Below are 27283 nucleotides of genomic sequence, written 5' to 3' on the forward strand. Positions count from 1 at the left end.
GTGCATGGAACAAATTTTTTGATTCATTTTAATTAGAATATAATTCTGAAAATTCATTTCAAATTCAAATCAATTTTGAATTGACCCTGTTTTGGTGCCTTTTTGACTCAATCAGGGAGGCCTGAATGGCTTTTTTAAAGTGCCAAATGGCTCTCAAATCAAATATAAATCGAATTCCAAAAATTCTATTTGAATTAGAATCAAATTTCCCTTTTAGGGTGTGATTAAATTCGAATTTGAATCACTTGAATCACCCAGATTCAAATCAAATCAATTTGCACATCCCTAGTGAACACCCATGGGGAAGGAATTCTACAGTTTCCAAGTTCCAAGGATTAAATATTGATGGTTTACATTCTGTGCAGAATGTAAGTGATAGGCTCACTCTAAGCGATAGGCTCACTCGATCCTTCTGGGCCCCTCTAAACCCCACTGATGCTGCTTCCAAGTATCAGAAGGTTCTGTGGCTATTAAGCAGAGTGTCATCACAGTCCCAATGGTGCTCCCATCACTTCCAGTGGGGATACCATTAGAAGCAGCCACAGAGCCCCTCTGACTTTGAAGCAGCACCGGCAGGGTTTAAAGGGGATCAGGAGCAGTAAGCATGCCTGTTGCTTAGATGAGCGGTTCACTGTGCAGTATGTAACCCACAAACACTCGGGGGGGGGTGAAATAACCCAGCATAATTCAACAGATAATATTGGGATGAAACAGAGAAATAGAATAATGCAAGACCCATTATTTCAATACACACTGAGGTCATTCACACAAGTGCCTTCTATCAGCTTCGGCTGATACACAAGCTGCGTCCGTTTCTTGAGATGAATGACCTCAAAACAGTGGTACATCAGCTGGTAACCTCCAGACTGGATTACTGCAATGCACTCTATGTGGGGCTGCCCTTGTACATAGTCCAGAAACTACAGCTGGTCCAGAATGCGGCAGCCAGGCTGGTCTCTGGGTCATCTCGGAGAGACCATATTACTCCTGTATTGAAGGAGCTACACTGGCTGCCGATATGTTTCCAGGCAAAATACAAGGTGTTGGTTATAACCTATAAAGCCCTAAACAGCTTGGGCCCTGGATATTTAAGAGAATGTCTTCTTCACCATGAGCCGCATTGCCTGTTAAGATCCTCTGGAGAGGGTCATCTGTGGTTGCCACTGGCTCGTCTGGTAGCCCCTTAGGGACGGGCCTTCTCCGCTGCTGCCCCGAGGCTTTGGAATGCGCTCCCTAGTGAAATAAGAAACTTTCTATCTCTGACACCTTTTAAAAGGTCTTTAAGTACGCATCTGTTCACCCAGGCTTTTAATTAAAATGGTTTTAATGGTTTTAATGTTGTTTTAAAATATTGTTTTAAAATTTTTAAATTGTTGTGTTTTAAATTTCTTGTTTGTGTTTTTAACTAATGTTTTACTTTCTGTTTTTATTTTGTTGTAAACCGCCTAGACACGTGAGTTTTGGGCGGTATAAAAATATGTTAAATAAATTAATTAATTAATCAAAAATTATGTTCTACCCTGGTATGGGAGCTGTGTGCGCTCCCAATTTTTGGTTGTGTGGAAGCAAGGTAAGAAGAAAACCTGGGTAGCTTTTCCTCCTACCTTGCTTCCACACGGTCATTTCTACTCCAGTTTTTCTCCCACCTTGCTTGTGCACAATCACTTCTACCCAGGTTCCTACTTTACTTCCACACAACCAAACATTGAGAGCACACAAAGCTTCCAAACCTGGGTAGAACCCAGGTTTTGGTTGTGCGAATGACCTCATTATCACACTATGAGCCCTTTCTCATGATCGTGTGAGAAGGCATCTGGGCGAGCAGTAGGGCAGGCAGCAGAAGTTTGCCTTTCCTGCAGTTGATGCCGGTTCTGGAAGTGTTGGGGTGCACAATCCTGCACACCCAGATGCTCTATAGCTTCCCACTACAGCACAGAGGTACAGGGGTAGGGATGCGTCATCCCAGCCCCCCCCCCCCCACAATGTTCACAATGCATCGCATGAGTATGTGGTGCATTGTAAGAATGCCCCCAGCAATGGGTGGACACCTGTCAGCGTTGCAGCATCAGCTGAAAGCAGCTAGTGCTGCACACGATCAGATGGAGCTAAGGGAGTGTTTGCTCCCTTAACCTCATATAGGAGGCTGGCTCTGCAGGCAGGAGGTTCTCACATGCAGCCAAGATCGGAGTTGGCTTTCTTAGCCCAGTCTTGGTTGCGTGTGTGAACAGCCTTAATAAACACTTGCAATGTACATGAGGGCATAGGGAAAACACAATAGAAATGTATATTGTTATTATTTAGCTTAAGGTACAGGAAGCTAGTTTTAACAATTCAAGAGCATATTATTGATTTGTTGAAATAACAAATCAACAAAACATAACCAGTTTTCACTCCTCATCTGAGAGTTATGATTCAGCCTAGTTCCATGCAAAGGGTAGATTGCCACTCCCCACTCCTGAGGTGTATCTTGCAACACTTAAAGGGAAACACACAGGTGTTTTTATTTATTTATTATAGGAATGTATATCCCGCCTTATCAGATCTGACATGGCTAACAATACAAAAATCTGACATGGCTAACAATACGAATTTATATCCTGCGTTATCACATCTGACATGGCTAACAATATGAAAATAAAAATGCATCAATTAATAAAAATAATAAATTACTGTCAACTGTTACTGTTATGGGTCTACTAAAGACCCATAAGGTTCATTAGGCCAATGATGCAAGGGTGGGACTTTGAGGGCAGACTGCGACTGCCTTTTAGTTTGCATCTTTGTGTGGTTTTTATGGTCTCTGTTGGTGCTGTGCTGATTTTTATGGTGTCTTACCGTTTTTCTATTGCTTTGAATTTTAATGCACCTTATTAGCCTCCTTGGGGCGTAAGGCAAAAGACAGAATACCAATCTAAAAATAACACAAATCTTAAAAAACCCAAACCCACTGTCGCTAAAAAAACTAGGGGTGTGCAATTTGGGGTTTTGGGTGATTTGGCTCGGACCCGAACCGAATCACCCCTGTTCTGTTTTGTGCCCGAATCTGGGTCACCCGAATCACCCTTGATTCGGTTCGGATTCGGATTTAATCCGAATCTGAATCTGAATCGATTTGGGGGGTAAAAAGGATCCCAGGGGCAAAGTTTTGGGGTGGGGTGGTAGTGCCCAATGGGTAGAGTATACCACCCCAATTTCAGGGGGATTGGGCAAAGTCCTGATTTTTGGTGAATTTTTGAAGTTTTAGTGACTTTGGGGCAGTTCGGGGGCATAGCATGGAATCTGGGCAAAAGGAGTGGGGTGGGGTGGTAGTGCCTAATGGGTGCAGGCTACCACCCCAATTTCAGGGGGATTGGGCAAAGGGCTGATTTTTGGTAAATTTCTGAAATTTTCATGTCTTTGGGGCAGATTGGGGCAGAAAGTGGGGCCTGGGGCAGAATAGTGGGGTGGAGTGGTAGTGCCTAATGGGTGGAGGCTACCACCCCAATTTCAGGGGGTTTGGACAAAGCAGTGATTTTTTGAGATTTTTTGAAGTTTTAGTGACTTTGGGGCAGTTTGGGGGCAGAAAGTGGATCTGCCCCAAAAGAGTGGGGTGGGGTGGTAGTGCCTAATGGGTGGAGGCTACCACCCCAATTTCAGGGGGATTGGGCAGAGGGCTGATTTTTTGGGAATATTTGAAGTTTGGGTGTCTTTGGGGCAGATTGGGGGCAGAAAGTGGATCTGCCCCAAAGGAGTGGGGTGGGCTGGTAGATAGTGCCTAATGGCTGGAGGCTACCACCCATCCCCAATTTAAGAATGATTGGGCAGAGGGGTGAATTTTGGTGAATTTATTTCTATGAGGTTTGTCTTCATAAGGTGAAGTGTGCTAAATTGATTACTTCCTCATATTATTCATAGTAATAGAGAGTGTGAAAAAGTGAAAGTGGGGTCATGAGAGTTGTCTAATTGAAAAAAAATCTCATTTGCTATGATACAATGAGAATTCACACCTCAGAAGTTTTCTCTGAGGTGTGAATTCTCATTCTATCATAGCAAATGAGATTTTTTTTTCAATTAAACAACTCTCATGACCCCACTTTTACTTTTTCACACTCTCTATTACTATGAATAATATGAGGAAGTAATCAATTTAGCACACTTCACCTTATGAAGACAAACCTCATAGAAATAAATTCACCAAAATTCACCCCTCTGCCCAATCACTCTTAAATTGGGGATGGGTGATAGCCTCCACCCATTAGGCACTATCTACCAGCCCACCCCACTCCTTTGGGGCAGATCCACTTTCTGCCCCCAATCTGCCCCAAAGACACCCAAACTTCAAATATTCCCAAAAAATCAGCCCTCTGCCCAATCCCCCTGAAATTGGGGTGGTAGCCTCCACCCATTAGGCACTACCACCCCACCCCACTCTTTTGGGGCAGATCCACTTTCTGCCCCCAAACTGCCCCAAAGTCACTAAAACTTCAAAAAATCTCAAAAAATCACTGCTTTGTCCAAACCCCCTGAAATTGGGGTGGTAGCCTCCACCCATTAGGCACTACCACTCCACCCCACTATTCTGCCCCAGGCCCCACTTTCTGCCCCAATCTGCCCCAAAGACATGAAAATTTCAGAAATTTACCAAAAATCAGCCCTTTGCCCAATCCCCCTGAAATTGGGGTGGTAGCCTGCACCCATTAGGCACTACCACCCCACCCCACTCCTTTTGCCCAGATCCCATGCTATGCCCCCAAATTGCCCCAAAGTAACTAAAACTTCAAAAAAATCACCAAAAATCAACCATGACCTGAATCACCCGAATTTTTCAGGTCCGAAATTCGGGTGATTCGGCTTGTGCCCGAAAAATATCGGGGGACATCGGGGGTGATTCGGTTCGGCCCCGAATCACCCGAAATTGTTCATTTCGGGCACAGATTGTTCTGTGCCCGAAATTTTTTGCACATCCCTAAAAAAAACCCCCAATAAAATGTTGATCTGAACATTCTCTTAAAAGAAGTTAGAGCAAAATTTGAAGTTTCTGAAGGGTTTTAAAACAAATCCGGGTGATTGTGGGGGTAATTCCTTAACATTTCAAGAGGAGTTGCTAACTACCTTTTCTCTTTTTTAATTTTCCTGGACTTCTCAGTGACTCTTTGATACCACCGACCATCATATCCTTCCAAATCACCAATTACAGCAATGGAGGACAGGCCTTCTCCATTGCAGCCCTGAGGCTTTGGAAGACACTTCCTGCTGAAATAAGAGCCTCCCCATCTCATAAAACTTTTAAAAGGTCAGTCAAGACGCATTTGTTCACCCAGGCTTTTAATTAGATACTGGGGCTATTCTCACAATTGCAGAAAATCAGGCTAGCCTCCTGATCATTTTCTGTGATCGTGAGAACCACCGGGCTCGGCTGTGAGCCCGGTGGTTCTAGAGCAGGTAACCCACTCAAGAACCCCTGCCCTAAAACCAGGTTTGCGGAGAGAACGGTTTGGAAGATTGTGAGTAGCCGCAGTGCAGCTCCGTGCCTAGTTATGAGGAAACCCCCGGAGGGGAGGCGAAAAGCCGTCTCCTGGAACTGGGGGTCTCGCCAGCATGCCCTACGTGCTTGTGCAGGGCATGCTGGAGCTTGCGGGGGCCGATAGGCCCCTGCTCTCCCCAGCCCCTGCCGGCTCTGTCACAGAGCTGGCAATCATGTGGGAGGCTGATCCAGCCGCCCAGGGCTCCAGTCATGCTTGTGTGTGGGGAGAGCAGGCTTAGCCTGCTCTCCCCGCTCAGCACCTGTTTTAATAGTTTTAACTTTTTAATTTTAATTGTTGAAATGTTTGAATCTTTTATTGGCTGTTTTTATTGTTTTGTAAACCGCCCAGAGAACTTGCGTTTTGGGCAGTATAGAAATAAATAAATAAATAAATAAATGATTTTTTAAAATGAACTTTAGCATTTGTTGCAAACATATTTGCTTTGCTTCAATGCTGCTCTTCTTGGCATCCTTTCCTTTTCCTTTGCCCTCAGTGTTGTCAATATCATTTGCCTTTACAACTAGTTTACCTAACTGGCTGTAGTAATCTACAGGATTTGTTGATGACATTTGTTGATGCTGCATCAGAAGCAATGACTTCATGGACACCCATTTTAAAAAAACCACATGGGTCACAGAAGCCGATAAAGTCAATTAGTAATGGGGGCAAATGATTTATGTGCAAATGGGGCACGTGTGTATTGGTAGCCATTTGTAACAAGTTTAACTAGTGCTTTATCATTGTTTCACAGTCTTCCCCTAGAGAAGGACTTTATAGTTCAAATTGCATTGGGATGTTGAATATGTACTTAGTTCAAGAAATTGTCTGTACATCTTCCAAGTTGAAAGTGGGGATGGGGGAACATGTAAAAAGGATTCAAAATTGCTGAATATCTTGAGAAAATCACATAAAATGCAACGAAAATGTGGTGCCACCTTTTCAAAAGAAAGTAAAAGAAAAGTAAAAAAAAGAAATTTCAGTACAGGCTTATTATATAACTTGTTTATTATATTTATATACCGTCTGATATATCTCTTGACAGTGTAGATAAACCCAGATACAATATAAAACAAAATAAGAACAATTAAAACACTTTCACAGAATAAAAACAATTAAAACAATTTCTCAGAGTAAAACAGTTAAGAAAATTTCAAAAGATTAAAACAATTAAACAGTGTGGAATTAATTTCAATTAATAGCCTGAGAAAACAGGTTTTTCTTGAGGGTCTTTTAAAAAGCAATCAAAGATGGGGAAGATCTTGTTTTGACAGGGGGTGCATTCCAAAACCATGAGGGAGCTATACAGAAGGCCCAATCCTGAGCCGCCACCAGATGAGCTGGTGGCAACCATAACCAACCTCTCCATATGATCTTAATAGGCGACAGGGTTAATTTATTTATTTATTTATTTATTTATTTATTTGATTTTTATACCGCCCTTCCGAAAAGGCTCATGACAAAGAAGGTGCTCTCTTAAATACCCTGGACCCAACTTGTTGAGGGCTTTATAGCTAATAACCAGCACTTTGTATTTTGCTTGGAAACATATCGGCAACCTGTGTAGTTCTTTTAAAATAAGGGTAATACGGTCTCGTCGGGTTGTCCCACAGACCAGTCTGGCTGCTGCATTCTGTATCAATTGTACTTTCCAGACCATGTACAAAGGCAGACCCACATAGAGTATATATTACAGTAGTCAAGCCTGGAGGTTACCAGCATATGTACCATAGTTTTAAGGCCATTTACCTCCAGAAATGAGTGTAGTTGGCTACAAATGATAAAAAGAGCTCCTGGCCATTGCCTCAACTTGAGAAACTAGAGGGAGTTTTGAATCCAGAAGCACTCCCAAGCTATGTACTTTTTCTTTTAGGGTGTGTGTGTGTAACCCCACCCAGAGTAGACAGATCTAAACCATCTCTCAAGTTCTGACCCCCTACAATCAGTGCCTCCGTTTTCAGCCTCAGTTTGTTATCCCTCATCCAGCCCATTACTTCCTCTAAGCAGGCATTTAGGGAAGTTATGCCATTTCCTGATGTAGTTGACAGGGAGAAATAGATTTGCTTGTCATCAGCATATTGAGAACACCCTGCACCAGATCTCCTGACGAACTCCCCCAGCCAGAGGCGTAACTAGGGAAATCGGCGCCCGGGGCAAGCACTGAAATGGCGCCCCCCCACCGCGTCCCACCGCCCCCCCCATACTGCATTATACTTAGGTTTTTCCTCACAAGCGCCCGCCGCCGCTGCCAAGCCAGGCCACTGACTGGCCTCCAGGCACCAGCAAAGCAATGCGGGGGGGGGGGCGCAAGCGGCACGGAAGGGACCGCTCATGGGGAAGGGGGCACCGACGCGCTCCCTTGACTGCTGTAGCACTGCTGCACTGAGCAGGAAACATTTGTATTAACAAAAAATTTTTAAAAATTAAAAAAAAATTAGTCATGGCCCCCCACGTGACCAGAAAAGATGGCGCCCGGGGCACGTGCCCCCCTGCCCTCCCCTATAGTTACGCCTCTGCCCCCAGCAGTTTCATGTAGATGTTAAAAAGCATTGGCGACAGTATGGTGCCTTGTGGAACTCCATACAGTAACTCTCATTTTACAGAGCAACAGTCTCCAAGTGACACCATCTGGAATCTACCTGAGAGTTAGGGATGGAACCTCTGTAAACCTCAATACTGCCTAATCCCACTTCCCTCAAGCTACCCAGATGGATATCATGGTTGATAGTATTGAAAGCTGCCGAGAGATCCAAAAAGATCAACAGCGTCACACGCTCTCTGTCAATACCTAATTGGAGATCATTCATCAGGCCAACCATGGCAGTCACAATCACATAGCCTTCTTGAAAGCCAATTTGAAATGGGTCTAGATAATGAGTTCCCTCCAAGTCTGCCTGGAGCTGAGGCCACCATTACTTTGCCCAACCATGGGAGATTAGAGATGGGCCTATAGGTGCCTAACTCTGGGGGGTCCAATGTAGTCCCCCCACCACTAAGTATGGTTGAATGACTGTCTCCTTAAGACAAGGAGGCACCCTTTCCTCCTAAAGAGAAGCATTTATTATGTTTACCAGACTTTCTCTGAAAATCTGAATTGTTAGATAAAATAAGCCAAGTTGGGTAAGGGTCAAGAGAAAAGGTGACAGAATGCACAGTCCAAAGCAGCTTGTTCACATCCTCAGGAGTCACAAACTGAAAGTGATCCAGTCTAACTACATAAAAGGAATTGCTGGATACCTCCATAAGAGACTCTGCCCTAACTGGGCTGAAATCCAGTTCAGCTCAAATATGAGAAATTATGTCAAGAAAAATAATAATGAAAAGAATCACAGTGGGTAACCGGTAGGGATGTGCACAAACACTTTGTTCACTCCCTGGGGCAGCATGGGGGGAGGGGGTGCACGTGTGCACTGACCATGTGAGTGCTGATGCCAATAGGGGCTGCAGGAAGGAATGCTGCAGGCAGAGGTGCACCTGGGTAATTTTGGAGACTGGACCTAAAGGCCTTTGGAGGACACCCCCCCCACACACACACTGCAAGTTAAGCATCATTTTTTTACCACATAATTTCTTGAGGGCACAAACCACACCACCCAGGACACACTAAAGAGGATTTGGGGAGCCCCAGGAGGTGTGGAGGCCCTGGACTTAAATGACATTAAATGACTTGCATCGTCCACAATTTACAAAACCTTTTTAAAAATAATTTAGGATGATGTTCTATTGTGGCACATAGGTTTATGAGTGTGTGTGTGTGTGTGTGTGTGTGTGTGTGTGTGTGTGTGTATAAAAAATTTACTATGCTTTTTGTTACCACTATTCAGCCTCATTTAAGATTTCTTTACTTCATGAGCTGAGCTTCAGTGAGGAGGGAGCCCATTTTAAAATCTTGTCTCTGGGCCCACTCCAGCCTTGCTATGCCCCTGAGCATGAGTGCCATGCTCAGAAAAGTGGCAGGGCACCTATGGAGCAGGTAAGGACCTGCTTGCCTGCCTCTTAAGCAAATCGCACCCTGCCCTGCCAAACTGGTTGAGCTGCAAGCACCTGAGCAAGTTCAGCATGTCCCAAAGGAGGCGCCCAACTGGCTTGTGTACATCCCTACCAGATGGTGGTGTGTCCATGACAATGGGGAAATAACAAGAGTCCCCACTCATGGAATACCTGGCATATGATAGCACATTTCACAGGCAGAAGCCTAAAGTGCCATGTTTCAAAAAATGGTGCCATCTTTCAAGACCAAACCAACTGCATCCACATTAAGTCAAGTTCATGAAACATATGAGAAAGGACTGGGCTGAACTGTACAAGCATCAGTTTATCAAAAGAGTGGTTCTTTTTTCTTCTTTTATTTTTGAGAAAAAGCTCTCCTAATTCAATTACTCTATTTAAAAATACAGCTAGACCCAAGTTTTATTTAAAAATATATTCAAAGTATTGTTTTTTTCTTCCTTCTCTTTCACTCATTGCAAACAAAGCTATGGAAGATTTTCTTCTAGCAATGACATCTGTCTCTGTAGCAGACTCCTCAGGCAGTTCTCTTGGCAGCTTTGGAGTTGCCACTAGGTCTGTTGCTGATGGGCTGTCACTACCACCTTTCTTATTGGATGCCATTTTTCTTTTTCCTTTCCTTTTCATTGTTTGATTCTGAGGAATTGGCACACTTTCATCATTTGGTGGACATGCAACCACCATGCAAATCCCTGATGGCATATTTCTCTGTAGGCACTAAATAAAGAGAAGTTTCCCTATGTGTCTATGTCTTTGAGATGCAAATCTAGGATCCATGTATGTCTACACCATTCCAGAAGTCATCATTTCACTTTGGCAGGTGTGGAGATCAAGACCAAAAAGGTATACAATCCGCATTCTACCAAGTTCATATATTATTTTCCTTCTTCTTGGCCCTCTGACATATAATCTGGCATTTCTGAGGGCTACTTTGAATGTTATTTTTTATACATTTACATAAAAATCCATGACCTGGAAGTTGTATGCATGTTTCAGTTAAGAATTGTAACAAAATGGTCTATTTAATACCTGAAACAAAGAATGTATCTGTGTTACAGCCTTTAACTGGTTTAATAGTTATTACTTGGGAACTATTATTTTGTCAGAGGTGAAGAGGTTCTTTAAAAGAGTGGTTCTTATAAAGGCTTCTCAGCATCTCCAACAAATTACAGCTCCTCAGATTCTTTGGGGAAAGCCATAATACTTACACTGGGATACAACCAATAAAAGTATGCCATGTCAATATGCTTACATATTCAGTCTCCTGGCTTTTGAGGTCATCAGAACATAAGAAAAGCCCTCCTGGATCAGGCCAAAGGCCATTCCAGTCCAGCATCCTGTCTCATGCCCTGGCCAACCAGGTGCACCTGGGAAATCCACAAGTGAGGGGAAGAGAGCAACCAGCCCTTCCTGTTGCTGTTTAGGGACATGGTACCTGGTGTTTAGAGACATGCTACCTCTGATCCTGATTGAAATTTACAGCTACCAAGACTAGTAATGGAGATGCCAATTCCTTTGGAACTGGCAAAATAGACTTAGCTGCCTCTAAGTGACCTTTTCAGCCATCTATAGTCATGGGTCTAATAATGTTTCTTCCTGAAAAGAACCAGATGCTGCTACAAGATGCCACATTCAGTTCCCTCATTTCCAGGTTTCCTGTGGCAGCCCAGACACAAGGTAGATTTGGATGAATGTATGGGTGTTTTTATGTATTTGTTGGGCATGGGCATAATTTGTATGATAATTTCAGGGACCAATTGCTGCAGCAAACCACCTGTTGGAATCCAACTGAGCCTCTTCAAGCATTACATTTTTAGGTGTACATCTAGATTTTTGTTTAGAGATTCACTGAATGTGACAACCATGTTTTTATAAACAAATACATCATACAGGTACACATAATTGGAGAGGGCATGTTTGGCTGTGGCTTCCTGATCAGCATGGTTCAGAGCATGATCTAAGGGCACATGATACAGCCACGTTGCTGAAGCTAAGCAGTAGGGATGTGCATGATCCTCGGTTGATACACAGGTTTGGTGCTGAATTGCTGAATCGGTTCAGACGAGGTCCACACCAGTTTAGCACCACAGGGAGGGGAGCAGAGAGTGAGATCATTTTTTTTTTTTTAAAAAGGAGCCGCATGCAGCTTCCTGCTGTGGCAGCGCTTGTCCCAAGTACCCGTGCACAGCACCAGCACGCACATGGCATCCGCACATACACTGGCACCGTGGTGTTGCTGACCGTGCAAATGGCACCGTGCATGGGTTCTTGGGCTGCCACAGCAAGAAGCTGCATACAGCACTGGAGAGCAGGTAAGGACCTGCTCCCCTTTTGAAAAAAGGAAAGGAAAAGATCCCACTCACTGCTCTGCTCCCCGTGGTGCTGAACCTGTGCACTGGGGATTGTAAGATGCATAGTTATATTTTGTTTTTAACCTATGAATCTCCAAAAACCCTGGAATTCCCATAATCCCCAGCACTACTTGCAGGAGCTAAGAGGAATTTAAACGAAATAAACCCATGCCTTTTACACATAAGCTGCACTGGAAGGCAAGGAAGAGGACATCACAAATATTGTCTCCTGCCCGCCACCTGATTTCATGTAAAGGAGTGGGAAAGAGGGCAGGGGAAGTGGGATGCAACAGGCATGGTCCAACAGTAGCTGTCTTGTTGGAGTTCTGACCGTTGGGGCTCTGGCTGTCATGGTGGAACTTCATCCAGTAATGCCTGACAATCAGATTTAACATGCTCATCGGAGCCGACATGATGCACAGCCCTAGTAAATAGACTTTAAAGCCCACACTGATTAAAATGTTCATTTGATTTTAAAAGTGGGTCTCTGCCTTTTTCTAGCTGCATTAAAGTAGCTGCATTAGCAATACGCATAAGTGATGCATTCCCGATCAAAAGATATTCTTAGTGCGACTTGTGAAAAATGCTTTACTACCTCCAACACTCTACCATTCAAGTCCAAATAATTGTAACAGAAGCATCTTCTGTCTACCACAGTCTCACATTCTTCTCTCATCTCCGTAAAATTTATTCTCACAAAGAACGAAGAACGAAAACTTGTTTTCTCTACCTGGAAGAGCCCTTCGCTTGTCCTCCTTGGCACCTGAATGAAACACCTCCTTTCCCTTCCCTCTTGCACTGTTGTGTCGACAGGGTTAAATTGCTAATAGAGGTTTCATGAGGTCTGCCAGAGCCCACTCTTCAACACTTACATCTGTTCAACAATTATTACAGCATTTTTGTCATAAAAAATTCAACACCCTCAGTGTCGTGCTAGCAAAACCTGAAAATTTATGCAGTGAATAGAATAGCTAATTTCTCTGAGGAAATGTGGTTGGGGGGGGGGGGAGAAGAAAATTACAGATTTAACTTAAATTCTCCAGCACTGTATCTGCACACATCTGACTCCCTCTTTAGGTTTTGTCACCATGTAGCGGACGATTGAGAAATACCAGACCTTGCAAAGCAAATTTATTCCTTCGAAGAAACAATGTTTAAAGCTCAGAAGGGTGCTGTGCTGAGTTTACCTCTCTAACTCTTTATCAGATCTCATTTGAATTGCCTTCTTCACTTTGGAGATCATGATGGGTTAGTTCCTTCAGTGCATATTGCCACAATAGAATTAACAAGGCCTTTTTTTAACATAGACATTAAAAAAAATCACAGATGTGAAGGAAGGGAAAAAGGGACAACTGAAAAGACACATTCTTTAATGCTTTCCATGGGAGGAAGACGACTTTAAGAAATAAAATTTGCCTTGCCTCTCCATAAGATTTGGAATATGGATTTTATGCGGAAATTAAAACTGTCTAGTTAGGTTGCCAGTGGACTGGAACAACATGCCAAAGGCTATAGCTTTCTATTCTCAAGGGCCATAATATGACTTCCTGTACTAGTGGTTTGAAGTCATAATGATAATTGCAGCCATGATGAAGAGGAGTTTCTTGCAGCATTGCAAAGAGTCGCAGAGAATATGAATGGCTGGATACAGGGAAAGCTTTTGCTCAAGAAAGGGTGAGCGTCAACAATTTATGGAGTTAGCTTTATTGATTCTTACATAAAGTTGGGAGATGGATGCACGCAAAACAAAACAAAAATTGTAAACAGGGCTCCACTGAATATTCTCCAGTTTTGATATTTGGATCAAAGCTAGAGGTTTTGGTGGGGTAGAAGCTGTTGGAGGAGGCGTGTTGACTAACCCCAATTATAATAGAGCCAGTGTGAGCAGTAAAAGTTGAACTCATTAAAGAGTCGCTTGAGACAGTTGTTTAAGATCCAAAGTAAAGTAAAGTGTTCTGTTGAGTTGCTATTAAGTTGCTGTCAACTTCTGGAAACCACAGAGCACTGTGGTTGTCTTTTGGTAGAATACAGGAGCGGTTTACCATTGATTCCTCCCGTACAGTATGAGATTATGCCTTTCAGCACCTTTCAGCTGCCCGATATAGGTGTTTCCCATAATTTGGGGAACATACCAGCAGGAATTCAGACCGGCAACCTCTGGCTTGGTAGTCAAGCCATTTCCCTCTGTGCCATTAGGTGGAATTAAGATCCAAACACAAGTATTTATCGGGGAAGTTACATTCGTGGATAGAAAAGGCTGTGTGTCTGAGCTTTCTGTCTTCATAGTAGAGAGGAGAGAGACAGAGAGAAAGAAGCCACATGGCTAATGGAGTCCACAGCAGAGCAGAGAGGAAGAAGCAGTCTGGGAGTAAGAAGGACGGAGTAACAGGCCTTGAGAATATCAGACCACCAATCATAGAAAGCCAGTTCAGACAAAGAGACAATGAGAGTGAAACAAAGAGGAAGACCTTTCCTCACTGTCACTGCTCCTAATGCCCTAGTGGTCATTAGGATAAAAGATGCCAAGAGTCAATGCTCCTGAAGTTCCATTTCCAAGAAGCCTCTCTTGAAATGACTTAGACCAGGGTTTCTTAACCTTGGGCCCCCAGATGTTATTGGACTACAACTCCCATAATCTCCAAGCAAAAGCCATTGTAGCTGAGGATTCTGGGAGTTGTAGTCCGACAACAGCTGGGGGCCCAAGGTTAAGAAGCCCTGACATAGACTGTACTTCCCTCCTTCAATTCTATTCAGCGTCATTGGTTCCTCTGGCAAGAACTACTGCTACCACTACTACAACTATTTATATACCGCTTTTCAACAAAAGTAGGTTTCAAAGGGGTTTACAAAGAAAATAAATAAACAATGAACAAGATGGTTCCTTGTCAAAAAGGGCTCACGGGCTAAAAAGAAACATAAAGTAGACATCAGCAACGACCACTGGAGGGATGTTGTGCTGTGGTTGGATAGGGCCAGTTTATTTTATTTTTATTTTATTTTTTCATTTACATCCCACTCTTCATCCAAGAAGCCCAGATATATGGTTATGTTTATTTTCATGACCTTGGGAGGTAGGTTAGGCTGAGAGGTAAGAGTCAACCTGTGTACAGGGTTCAAAGGGCTGCATATAGGTTGTACCATGTGCAGCTCCTACTGGGCCATTGAAATCTTGGTCTATTCATTTTTAATATAATGTAACTAGCTTGCAGCCAAAATCTAACAAAGAGTTGGATTTTGTTCTTGAGTCACCTAAACATATAAATAAAACAAAAGAAAATAAAAGATTACCCTAAAAAGGCTGATTCATGTAACTACGTGCAGTGGGCAAGTATTATGTTATTGTTCTGCAACAAGAGAATAGCCTCTGGTTCAGTAGTAAAAGATATTGGACCGGGTATCACAATCAATGAGACCCGGTTTGGGGCAGTGAGCGGGAAGAGCGGGCTAAGCCCGTTCTCCCCGCTCACGAGCAGGCAGGGAGCCCTGGGCGACTGGATTGACCACCCACACGATGGCTGGCTCTGTGACGGAGTCGGTGGTGGGTGGGTGGAGCAGGGGCCACGCGGCCCCCACAAGCCCCAGTATGCCCTGCGCGAGCATGCAGGGCATACTGGGGAGACCCCCGGAGCCAGGAGGCAGCTTTTCGCCTTCCGGCCGGGGGTCTACCCATGAGTAGGCACGGCACGGAGGCGCGCCACGGCTACTCACGATCCTAAAAAGCAGGTTTGCTGGAGCGCTCGCTCCACAAACCTGCTTTTTAGCGGGGTTCTCGAGTGGGTTACCCGCTCAAGAACCACCAGGCTCAGCTGCGAACCCGGTGGTTCTTATGGTCAACAAAAATCAGGCTAGCCTCTGCTAGCCCGATTTTTGTTGATTGTGAGAATCATCCCATTATGGGATGCATCATATGCAGGTCTGTTTAGGTTAATTGGGGATGTGATCAACTGGCTTCATGATCAGCTATGCACAAAATATTTTGGGTGGTTCATTCTCAAATCATTTGGCATAATCTATAATGCCTAAGTGGATGATTTGCCACAGGAAACATGCACATATTTTCTTCAAATGTGTTTTTTCTTGAGCATTAATAGATAGTTCATCATAAAACCATTGTGGTGAAATGTTAAGGAAAGAAATGCTTGGTCAGATCATTATGGAAAGAGAATGAGGCACGCTGTGAAATGTTTTCAAGCCAGGAAGCATGTGGTACCTGACTGCTTGTGAAAATTGAGGTTGATTTCTCAATTTTCCAATATCACCCTCACTTGATGACTGCAACATCAAGTGGATGGTGCTTTGGAGCACCCAAAGCTGGGGAGATGCTTAAACCAAGTAGGTGAAGACTTGGCTGGGGATTTTACAGGAGACTATTGGGAGTGCCATGAAAGAAGGTCCAGGAAATTCCCGGCTAGTGTTAAAAGATCTCCAGTGCCTGTCTGTCTGACCCTGGGCTCAATTCAAATTGCTAGTTTTGGCCTTTGAAACTGGTATCTAAAGAACTGTTTTATCAAGCGTGAACCTGCCCATCAGCTAAGATATTCCTCAGGGGCCTTTCAATGATGACTTTTTGTGGGTGACTACTAGAGAGAGGGTTTTCCACCCTCCCTAAGTAGGGATGTGAGAACCGACTCGAGGTCGAGTCAGTTCACCATTGAACAGGTTTGATGGTGGACTGGGCTTGGTTCGGCTCGAGGCCAAGCTAAACCCCTCGAACTACCTTGGGGTCAATTCGGGGCTTCTAAACTTTTTAATAGATTTAGATCTAGATATATCGGGGGAAGGCTGGTGAGGGAAGAGGTAAATGGTAGAGATCTGCAACCCGCCATGGCTGTGGCAGCACCCCCCAGGGCCTCCGGACCCAGCAGCGAGTGTCTAATTGTTAAAAAACCAACCTTTAGTACTCCTGATCCAGCTCAAATTCGAGCTGAGCCAAGTTGGGTTTGTTCAGGGGCACAAAGCTGAACATGCCTGGTTCGGTTTGAGTCCAGTTTGGTTTGGACTCGAACCAAACCAGGTGAACCAGTTTTGTGCACACCCCTATCCCTAAGCATGTTCACTTGGTGTCTTTCTTGCTATCATTCATTCATTCATTCATTCATTTGATTTATATACCACTCTTCCCAAAGTGGCCACAATAGGTTTACACTAAAACCAGAAATACCTAACAATTAAAATAACAAACCAATTAAAAGCAGATTAAAATTACAATTAAAACTAAATATCATTAAAAGCCAGGCTAAAAAGATGGGTTTTTAAGGCTCTCTTGAAGATCTCTAGAGAAGACAATCCTCTTATATTCATGGGGTACACACTCCACAAGTGGGGGCAACAACAGAGAAGGCCTGATCCCAGGTCGCCACCAGATGAAGTGGTGGCACCCAAAGACAGATGTGCCAGGAGAAGTCTGATCTGTTCTCTCAGGGTTTTAATGGCATCTAATGGTGTCTTATGATCTCTGCCTCCCCCTGCCACTTTAACTGGAAAATTGCTGTTTTAAGGTTGCATACTCATCAGCCTTTTGTCCTTTTAATCTGCTGTTCTACTCATTGTTTATTTTTAGTTGCTGCTATTATTTTGCTGAGTGTTTTTTTAAAAATAATTTTGTTAGTTGCTTTGTGGAATATTTATTTATGCGTTTTTCCTCCAAGGAAACAAGAGCAGTGCACATGGTTATATTTACCCCCACAAGCAGCCTGTGAGGTAGGTTAGGCTGAGAGATAAGTAACTGACCCAGACCGAGCCAGTGAGTTTGATGACTGAATGGAGATTTTTATCCATGGTATAGTGCAGGCCTGCTCAGCTTAGGCCCCCCAGCTGTTTTTGGACTACAACTCCCATAAGCCCCAGCCACAGGGGCCAATAGCCATGGATTATGGGAGTTGTAGGCCAACATCTGCAGGAGGGCCGAAGTTGAGCAGGCCTGGTATAGTTGGTAGAGTCCAACAAACTACCTACTATACCATGTATAAAAAAATGAGATTTAATTCCGGAACTACAGGAATAAATAAGCCCTCTTTCACACCATGCAAAGCCCTTTGGAATATATTTATTTGCGCATATCCACCCTCTAAATAAAATACCCAAAACACAAGCAGTATACTTGTATCCCACCCCCCACTCCCAAGCTGGCTTAATGCTGGCTATTAAACTGAAAAGAAAAAGGCTTCAAATCTTCAAGCTTTGGTGAGGCTCCAGGAAAAATTCTAGAACTGTGGGGCAATAATCAATAACATATTTTTAACCTCATAGCCTAACTCAGCCCAGCGATATGGTCCAAGGCTAATTTTATATGATTACCAGCCTAAGGTATCAAAAAGCCACCCAGCGCCTCCAGGAAACCATCCCAAACCATAAACCTCTAAGGACAGACCATTGTTAGTTAGTTTGTTTATTCAATTTATATACTGCCCTTCCAAAAATGGCTCAGGGCAGTTCACAACAAAATAAAACAATTAAAACCAGTTAACAATTAAAATCAAAACTAGAAAAACAGAATAAAACCAATTAAACATTCAAACGGTTAAAAACCCTGGAAGACCAAGGCAAACAATTAAAACAATTTACAACAATTTACAATTGAAAAACCCTGGAAGGCCAGGCCAGGTTTTAAGGGCTCTCCTGAAAGACAATAATGAACTCAAATTACAGATTTATGCCAGGAGTGCACTCCATAGCCCAGGAGCAGCTACAGAGAAGGCCCGCCTCTGAGTTGCCACCAGATGAACCCGTGGTAACTGGAAATGGACCTCCTCAGATGACCTTAATGTACGGTGAGGATCATGCAGAAGGCAGCACTCTCTAAGATATTATAAAGTCTTCTTCACTCTTGCATTTTACTGAAATTCCAGTAGGATGCCTCTGAATAGTAGTTGCAGAGGAACATCAGGAAAGTGGACATGCTTTCATCTCCTGCTTGGGTGCTTTCCAGAGGCATCATCTGAAAAGGACATTGCAGAACTGGGAAAGGTGCAGAAGAGGGCAACCAAGATGATCAGGGGCCTAGAGCACCTTCTTATGAGGCAAGGCTACAACACCTGGGAGACATGATAGAGGTCTATAAAATCATGCAAGGTGTGGAGAAAGTGGATAGAGAGAAATTCTTCTCCCTCTCCCATAACACTAGAACCAGGGGTCATCCCATGAAATTGATTGCCAGGAAATCTAGGACCAACAAACGGAAGTACTTTTTCACACAGTGCATAAGCACCTTGTGGAATTATCTGCCACGAGATGTGGTGAGAGCCAACAATCTGGATGGCTTTAAGATGGGTTTGGATAACTTCATGGAGGAGAGGTCTATCATTGGCTACTAGTTGGAGGGCTACAGGCCACCTCCAGACTCAAAGGCAGGATGCCTCTGAGTACTAGTTGCAGGGGAGTAACAGCAGGAGAGAGGGCATGCCCTCAACTCCTGCCTGTAGGCTTCCAGCGGGATCTGGTGGGCCTCTGTGTGAAACAGGATGCTGGACTAGATGGGCCTTGGGCCTGATCCAGCAGGGCTGTTTTTATGTTCTTATCATGGGGGCCACTGTGGGAAACTGGATGCTGGTCTTGGCCTGATCAAGCAGGGTGCTTCTTATGTTCATAGAATCCTTTTTGGGTAAAATTAATCCTTCCAAGTAGTGATCAGTCCATGACATAAGAACAACCTTGCTGGATCAGGCCTAAGGCCCATCTAGTCCAGCATCCTGTTTCACAGTGGCCACCAGATGCCTCTGGGGAGCCCACAGGCAAGAGCAGAGGTCAGGCCTTCTCTCCTGCTGTTGCTCCCCCGCAACTGGTATTTGGAGGCATCTTGCCTCTGAGCCTGAACGTGGCCTATAGCTATTGAGACTAGAAGCCACTGATAGACTTGTCTTCCATGAATTTATCTGAGCCTTTATTAAAGCCATCCAGGCTAGTGGCTGTCACCACACCTTGTGGAAGAGAATTCCATAGGTTAATTATGTGTTGTGTGAAAAAGTACTTCCTTTTGTTGGTCCTAATGTTCTTGGCAATCAGTTTCATGGGTTGACCCTTGGTTCTGGAGTTAGGCAAGAGGAAGGAAAATTCTCTCTCTCTCCACTCTCTTCACAACATGCATAATTTTATACACCTTCATCATGTCACCCCTCAGTCATCCTCCTTCTAAACTAAAAAGCCCCGAGTATAGCTTGACCTCATAAGGAAGGTGCTCTGGGACCCTGATCATCTTGGTAACCCTCTTGCAACTTCTCCAGTTCTATAACATCCTTTTTGAGGTATGGTGACCAGAACTGTACACAGTACTCAAAATGTGGCCATACCATAGATTTGTATAATGGCATTATATTAGCAGTTTTATTTTCTAATTATTCCAATTATTTTCTTATTCCAAGCATGGAATTGGCCTTTTTCACAGCTGCCGCACATTGTGTTGATACTTTGAACAAGCCATTGGCCACGACACCAATATCTCTCTCCTGGTCAGTCACCAACTGCTTAGACCCCATCAGGGTATATGTGGTTGGTTTTTTTTTGCCCCAAAATGCATCACTTTACACTTGCTAACTTTGAACCGCATTTGCCATTTTGTCCCCCACTCCCCCAGTTTAGAGAGATCTTTTTGGAGCCCCTCACAATCTGCTTTGGATTTCAGTTTAGTGTCATCTGCAGATTAGGCCTCTTCACTGCTTATCCCAACTTCTAGATTATTTATGAACAAATTAAAGAGCACTGGTCCCAGTATGGAACCTTGGGGAACCACACTTCTTACTCCATTGTGAAACTTTCCATTTATACCTACCCTTTGTTTCTTGTCCTTCAACCAGTTACCAATCCACACATGAACCTGTTCCTTTATCCCATGACTGCTAAGTTTTCTCAAGAGTCTTTGGAGAGGAACTTTGTCAAAAGCTTTTTAAAAATCCAGGTATATTATGTCAAGTGGATCACCTCTATCCACATGCCTGTTGACACTCTCAAAGAACTCCAAAAGTTTGGTGAGGCAAAATTTATCTTTGCAGAAGCCATGCTGGTTCTCCTTCAGCAGGGCTTGTTCTTCTATATGCGTAACAATTTTATCTTTGAGAATGCTTTCCATCAATTTGTCTGGAACAAAGGTTAAGCTAACTGGCCTATAATTTCCGCGCTTGACCCTGGATCCCTTTTTGAAAATTGGTGTTACATTGGCTACTTTCCAGTCCCCTGGTGCAGAGCCTGATTGTAGGGATAAGTTGTTGTTTTTTGTTCGTTTGTTTTTGCAAAGAGGTTGGCAATTTCATATTTGAATTGTTTAGATATTCTCGGGTGGATGCCATCTGATCCTGCTGATTTGTAAATATTTTATTTTTTCAGACAGTTTTTATTTTTTCAGACATCATCTCTCATCACCTCTATCTGACACAGTTTTTTACCCTGAGAAGCTCAATTCAGGGACAGTTATATGCTCAGTATCCACTATGAGGTAGCTAGATGCTAACTCATGACTAGGTGTGGATCTGAGTCCAGGTCTCTCCACTTGTAGTCTGACTTTCTAACCACACTAATCCCAATATTGAAATATGCACAGAGATAACATTTGCTCAAAATCTACAGCCAGCCAAACCCCCTTATTTATGCACAATTGGTTCTTTATATTGTCAGACTTTTCCATTGTAATCATGCATATGCTTTTAAAAGACTGAAGTAATTCTAATCTCAATGGCAGACGGGTCCAGTGAGCTTTCGATATGTAATGCTGACTCATAAAAGGGAACTGTCACCTGCTTGATAGCTTATGGACATTAACAGTGAAGACTACATGTGACCTTTTACTGACAATCTTGTTCCCACTCCTTCCTCCAAAATAAATCCCAATTACATTTTAGACTTGCAAAACATCTTGTAATGTTCCAACTGTTGTGGGCAAAAGAGAACAGGTGATAATTAGAATGAGTCAGAGCCTGCCAAAATAGTACCATCAAATATAAGGCTATACTGACATACCAAAGTCTGGTCATCATCACCAAGGAAGGATGACTAAACCTGTGCAGTAAAAACCGCAAAATCCTCTGGGCTTCCAGGATGTTTCGGTTTTCAATATTCATGTAGATAATATATACATTTTTCTTCCAAATTATAAATATTCTATTGACCAGAACTTAGGCTGAGCTACAGAAAGAAACTTTTAAAATGGCAGAACACCAGAGCATGTCAGCTGATAACCATGATTTGCATGAATCAATTTTTTTAAATTCAATTTGTACCCAGACCAAATCACCCCTGATTTGTTTTGGGTCCGAATTTGCCCCCCCAATCACCCCAGATTCTATTTGTACCCAAATTTTCTGAATATGAATCCAAATAGATTTGGGGCAAAAAAAATGGGTTTCAGGAGCAAAATAATGGGGTGGGTGATAGTGCCCAATGGGTGGAAGCTACCATCCAAATTTCAAAGAAATTAGACAAAGGGGTGATGCTTAACAATTTTTTGAAATTCACACACCTTTAAGCTTTTCCCCATAGGGAATAATGGGGATTTCAGCAGCCTTATAACTCCACATGGAGGGCACCAGGGTGGCCAAGAGTGGATTATGGTGGGTGGTAGATTTCAAAGAAATTGGGCAAAGGGCTGGTTTTTAACAATTTTTTTGAAGTTGGTGTGTCTTGGTGGCAGATTTGGGACAGAAAAGGGGTTCCGGGGCCAGAAGAGTGGGTCAGGTGGTAGTGCCCCAATGGGTGCCAGCTACCACCCAGATTTCAAAGAAATTGGTGAAACTGGTGGTTAAAAAAAAAATGAAGTTCACACGTCTTTAAGCTTTTCCCCCATAGGTAATAATGGTGATTTCAGCAGCCCCATAACTCCACTTGGGGGGCACCAGAGTGGCCCAGAGCAGGTTGTGGTGTAGTGCACATAGGTTGCCAATCACCCCCCAAACCACGTCCATGGGGTACTTGTTGTTGAATTTTGAATTTTGTTGTTTTCAATGTTTGAGGTGTTTTGAGAGTAGATTCTTTGGTGGGAAATGAGAGTGGACTCTTTCTAAGTTCATTCATCATTTTGCACCAAAGGAGATGACGAATGAACAAAGATGCGCCAAAGTTGATGAATGAACAACATCATTAAATATAACCTGAAGTAATTTCTTGCAGTTGAGTCTTAAATACAGCTAGTGTGATATTATCAACAAAATAATCGAAAAATACACATATATGCTCACAAGTACTGTATGGAAAAACACCCAAAATGGGACACTCACACACACACACAAATACAACCTTAAGTAATTTCTTGCAGTTGAGCCTTAAATGCAGCTAGTGCACACATGAGAGATGTTCTGTCATGAATCTGTGTGTAAGTTACACCATTCACACTTCAGAGACAAAGTGGGAGCATTGGTCGTTTTGAGTGACCTTCTGGCACTACTGGAGATTCAGTACACAGCTACAACAGTAATCTTCTGCTAGCCTTCCAGAGCAAGACATTTCTTCAAAGACCCCAAAGTAGCAGAATCTGCCATGCTGTCAAATGAGAGATCCAGATAAGGGAATTTCTGACATCCATCTATCATAAGCCTGTCATGCAAGGAACATTTCAGGTGACTGAGCCAACACAGAAGCACATTATGTTCAGTATCTCTGGATTCTAAAATAAACAATATAAACTTCTTTTCTTCAGCTCAGAAGAGTTTCACTGTAACCAAACTTAGAAAGTCAGGACAGTGTGTAGTCCATGCATGCAACATCACAATGCACAAATAATGCTCTTCAGCTGCCTCAAGATGGGGGAGAATATCCCTTCACCTCTTAGATGAGAGGAAGCATGAGGAGAGGCAGGCTGGCTGCATTGTTTTGGAATCACAAACAATCAGTGGCAGGCATGGCTGTGCCCACTTAAGGGGACAGCGCTCCCCCAAACTACAGTTCCAGTTTCCCAAGCTGCTGCTCCATACTGACAAGTGTCATGTGTAGAAGGACATTTCACTTGTGCATGGAGGGGAGGGGCAATTTTCACCAATCTCCTCTTCCCTCTGATGCCCCCAGAAAATATGTCCCTGAAGTTCCTTCAACCCTTAGGGCCATATTTTCAGGGGTCAGCAAAGGGAACAGGGGATCAACAAGAATAATCCTTTCCCTCAAAGTATGAGTGAAATGTCCTTCCATGAGCGTGACACTAGTCAGCATATGACCCCCACACTGTGATGGGACCCTGCCAACTCACGATTTCTGGCAATGAAGGATTCACTAGTCACCAGTAAGACCAAGGACAATATTTTTTTCTCATCCTAAACTGGTGGAAAGGGAGGGGAGCCTTTCCACCTATTCTCCATTGATGCATTGGTTGAATTTCAGAACTGGTTTAATATGACCTAAGTCTTTTCCTCACATCAGTAGGTCACAGCAGGAAGATTTGAGAGATGGAGTATCATTGTTGTCATTGGTGATCACCATGCACCATTGGAGTCGAGAAAGGAGGAATACCCAAAACAACATCTTACAGCCTGAGCAGACCTGGAATAGGAAGGTTCCCTTGGACTGTAATGACCTCATTGACTCTAAGGCCCAGTTCGGACGACAAGGTAACCCTCAGTTACACTCACCTGAAGTCATCATCCCTCATCATCTGGATGCAAAAGTATCATCCAAACCAACCCAGTGTAGAATACCCCAGCTCAAACAGAGCCAGCAATATTGACTATCTTGAACAGATTATTTGGGCACATGGAAGGGAAGGTGTACACAAGCATTTGAACTCCATATGCATTTGCATATCAATTCACTTAGCATAAAATGCAACAACCCCCATCAACCACATCCTCCCAGCTGTGAGATGTGACTTTTAGAGACCAAAGGAGGGCACAGGGCTGGTTCTGATGAGATTCCACATGCAACACATGATCAGGATAGGGTTGCATTGAAAACATGTCTACCCTGATGTCACTGGAGGGTGTCCCGACGTGGTGTTGGGGCAGCTCTTAATCACATTTGTAGGTATTTATCTACATATGCTCCAAAACTCTGTTTGAACCTCTCAACGTGATCCCATCCTGGTCACGAATTCTGGCCAGCATCTAATCTGAACTGGTTCCAGCAGCATTGCTATAATTGAATTGCGGGGCAGGGGGAGCAAATGGCCCCTGAGGGAGAGGGAGCCCACCATCTGAGCGGCAGCTTGCTCTTTTTTCTCCCTGTCCTGCCTTTCTGAAGAAGAAGGTGGGGTGGTGGGAGGGATGAGGGTCCCACCTACACCTTTTGCCCTGGGGCCCCTGCCAACCTTGCTATGCCCCTAAAACCTAAAGGGTTTATGCCCTAAAACCTAAAGGGTGTGCACACGTGTAGATGTATGAGGTGACTAACAACATTGGTAAAAGACATCCCCCAAAAATTCCCAGAAGGCAAGAAAAATACAGAATGAGGGCAAGTCCCCCCCCGCCACAAGTCCCCCCCCCGCCACAAGTCCATCTCCACTTACCACCAGTACATCTGATGGCGACTCAGAACCAGGCCTTATCTGTACCTGCTCCTGGCCTATGGATGCACTCCCAGCAGATATCCACAGTTTAGGCTAGCTGTTGGTCTTTAAGAGAGCCCTAAAGACTTACTTCTTTGGCCTGGGCTTCCAAGGTTTTAAAATTGTTTTAAAGTATTTTAATTGGTTTTAAATTGTGTTGAAATTATTTTTATATTGTTTTAATTAGTGTGTTTTAAATGATGTTTGTTTTTATGGTTTTTTTTTAACTAGTTGTACACCACCCAGAACCTCTGGATGGGGAGGTTTATAAATGTAATAAATAAATAATAAATAAATAATATGGCTTTTCTACTTGTAAATTATTATTATTTAAATAGAAGTGGCTCTGGAAATTGACCATGTTTTTCCAAATGCACAGTTCTAATGAATTTAATCACATTGCACAACTGTGGGGAAAGTGGAGGCTCTTCCCCGCCTCCCCTGATGATACCATCTTTATTCTACCCATGAGTCTTAAAGGCAAATGAATATGTACAGATGTAGGAGAACTAAAAATAACAGTGAGCGCAAGCAGCTCTCTTTGAAAAGCCCCACTTGGCATTATTTTTAATTCCAAGCACAAACAGGAATTTGCCAGCGATCACTGGCTCACTTGGGTTTCGTTTATAAAATGGTCATTAAGTTCATATCAAACATGTGTGTTTTAGAGTTAAATCCTCTAAGACAATGAGATAGAATAAGTAATCATTTGACAGAAGTGCTTCTAATGAATTAGATTTCAAAATGTTGGAAAGTCATTCAAGGAAAATCCTTCTTTTACCTTACACTGAAAACATATCATTAGCCTTAATTTAAGTCAAGGTGAGGTTGGAAACAGACATTGCAGGAAATTCTTGAGTGACTATTGTTTAATCCCATTTAGGGACACTTTGAACAATGACATATATATAATGAGATATTTAAAATGCTTTGGCCAATCTCTAGCTAACGGCTTTTACTGTGGCAAGAATGAGTAATTCAATACAGACTACCGAGCCTTTTACATGCTTTTATTCTTGACTTGTTGGACACGTGTAACATAAATTTTGAAACCAATCTATTAATGACTTAAATTGGAATCTAGTTTCCTTTGCTTTACATACAGTGTTTCAGCATCTAGCATAATAGCAGGTGGATCAATAATATTTTCTTTGGGAAAGTATTTGCAGTGTCCTAATATTAGTGCTGGGCTGTTATTATTGAATGTTGTGTTAACAAATTCCCCTTTCAAGGAGGATGGAAAAAAATAGTTTCCAGTGGCAAGGTTATCTTCCCCACTTGAAAGAACAGGAACATTTCCATTTGTCTTCGCTTTGTTCAACACAAGCCCAGGGACCCCCAAAATGTTATTTTAAGGTGCGAGGGCTCAAGGCGGTCAGAGATTATGATTGCTGTCTACTTTTCAGGTCCATGTTTACATCTGCTTATTTTATGAAGAAAGCAGGCTCACAATCAATATTCTTAGAATGAGTTTATTACAATTGTACATACCATTGAATAAAAAAGGGAAGAAATCTAAAAACATGTAATTGATCAAAGTAAAAATGAAAGCACAGTTATAGAACACAATTCTGGAACAGTCTCTTTTCTGGAGTTGGACCAGTATGATAAAGCTAACCCATATTATTTGCTCCAGAAAAGGAAGAGGAGAACAAAACAAAATATGGTATTCTAAATTTCTTTATTTATTACTGGACCATCAGATGACAATTTAACCACTTGGAGTTTAGTTTTTGTTTAGGGTATGTGTGTGTTCGTGTGTGTGTGCATGCACATATGTGTTACTACTATATTAGAAACTACTTTGCTTCCCAGACAACATCAATTATCCAGCACTGGTTGAGGCAAGCTTACCTATTTATTTAATTAGCTATGCATAATTATCTTTGAGGGCTCAGCCTCCCTGAGTAATCTTAGGAGGGTCTTTAGTCCCCAGTATCAGCTCCCTTCTGATATGCACAAGCCCTTCTCTT

At 43.0% G+C, this 27283-nt stretch overlaps 1 long non-coding RNA gene across 1 annotated transcript in view; it reads right to left on the bottom strand.

Moving 5' to 3' along the window:
* LOC128340568 (uncharacterized) overlaps positions 1–12646 on the bottom strand; it is a 164642-nt gene extending 151996 nt beyond the window's left edge. Inside the window, exon 1 of the long non-coding RNA XR_008313804.1 lies at positions 12591–12646. This is a non-coding gene — a long non-coding RNA (uncharacterized LOC128340568). The remainder of the gene's footprint in view (positions 1–12590) is intronic.
* Between the last annotated feature and the right edge of the window lie 14637 nt (positions 12647–27283).

This window comes from Hemicordylus capensis, chromosome 1 (genome assembly GCF_027244095.1).
Source record: "Hemicordylus capensis ecotype Gifberg chromosome 1, rHemCap1.1.pri, whole genome shotgun sequence".
In the NCBI taxonomy this organism is placed as follows: Eukaryota; Metazoa; Chordata; class Lepidosauria; order Squamata; family Cordylidae; genus Hemicordylus; species Hemicordylus capensis.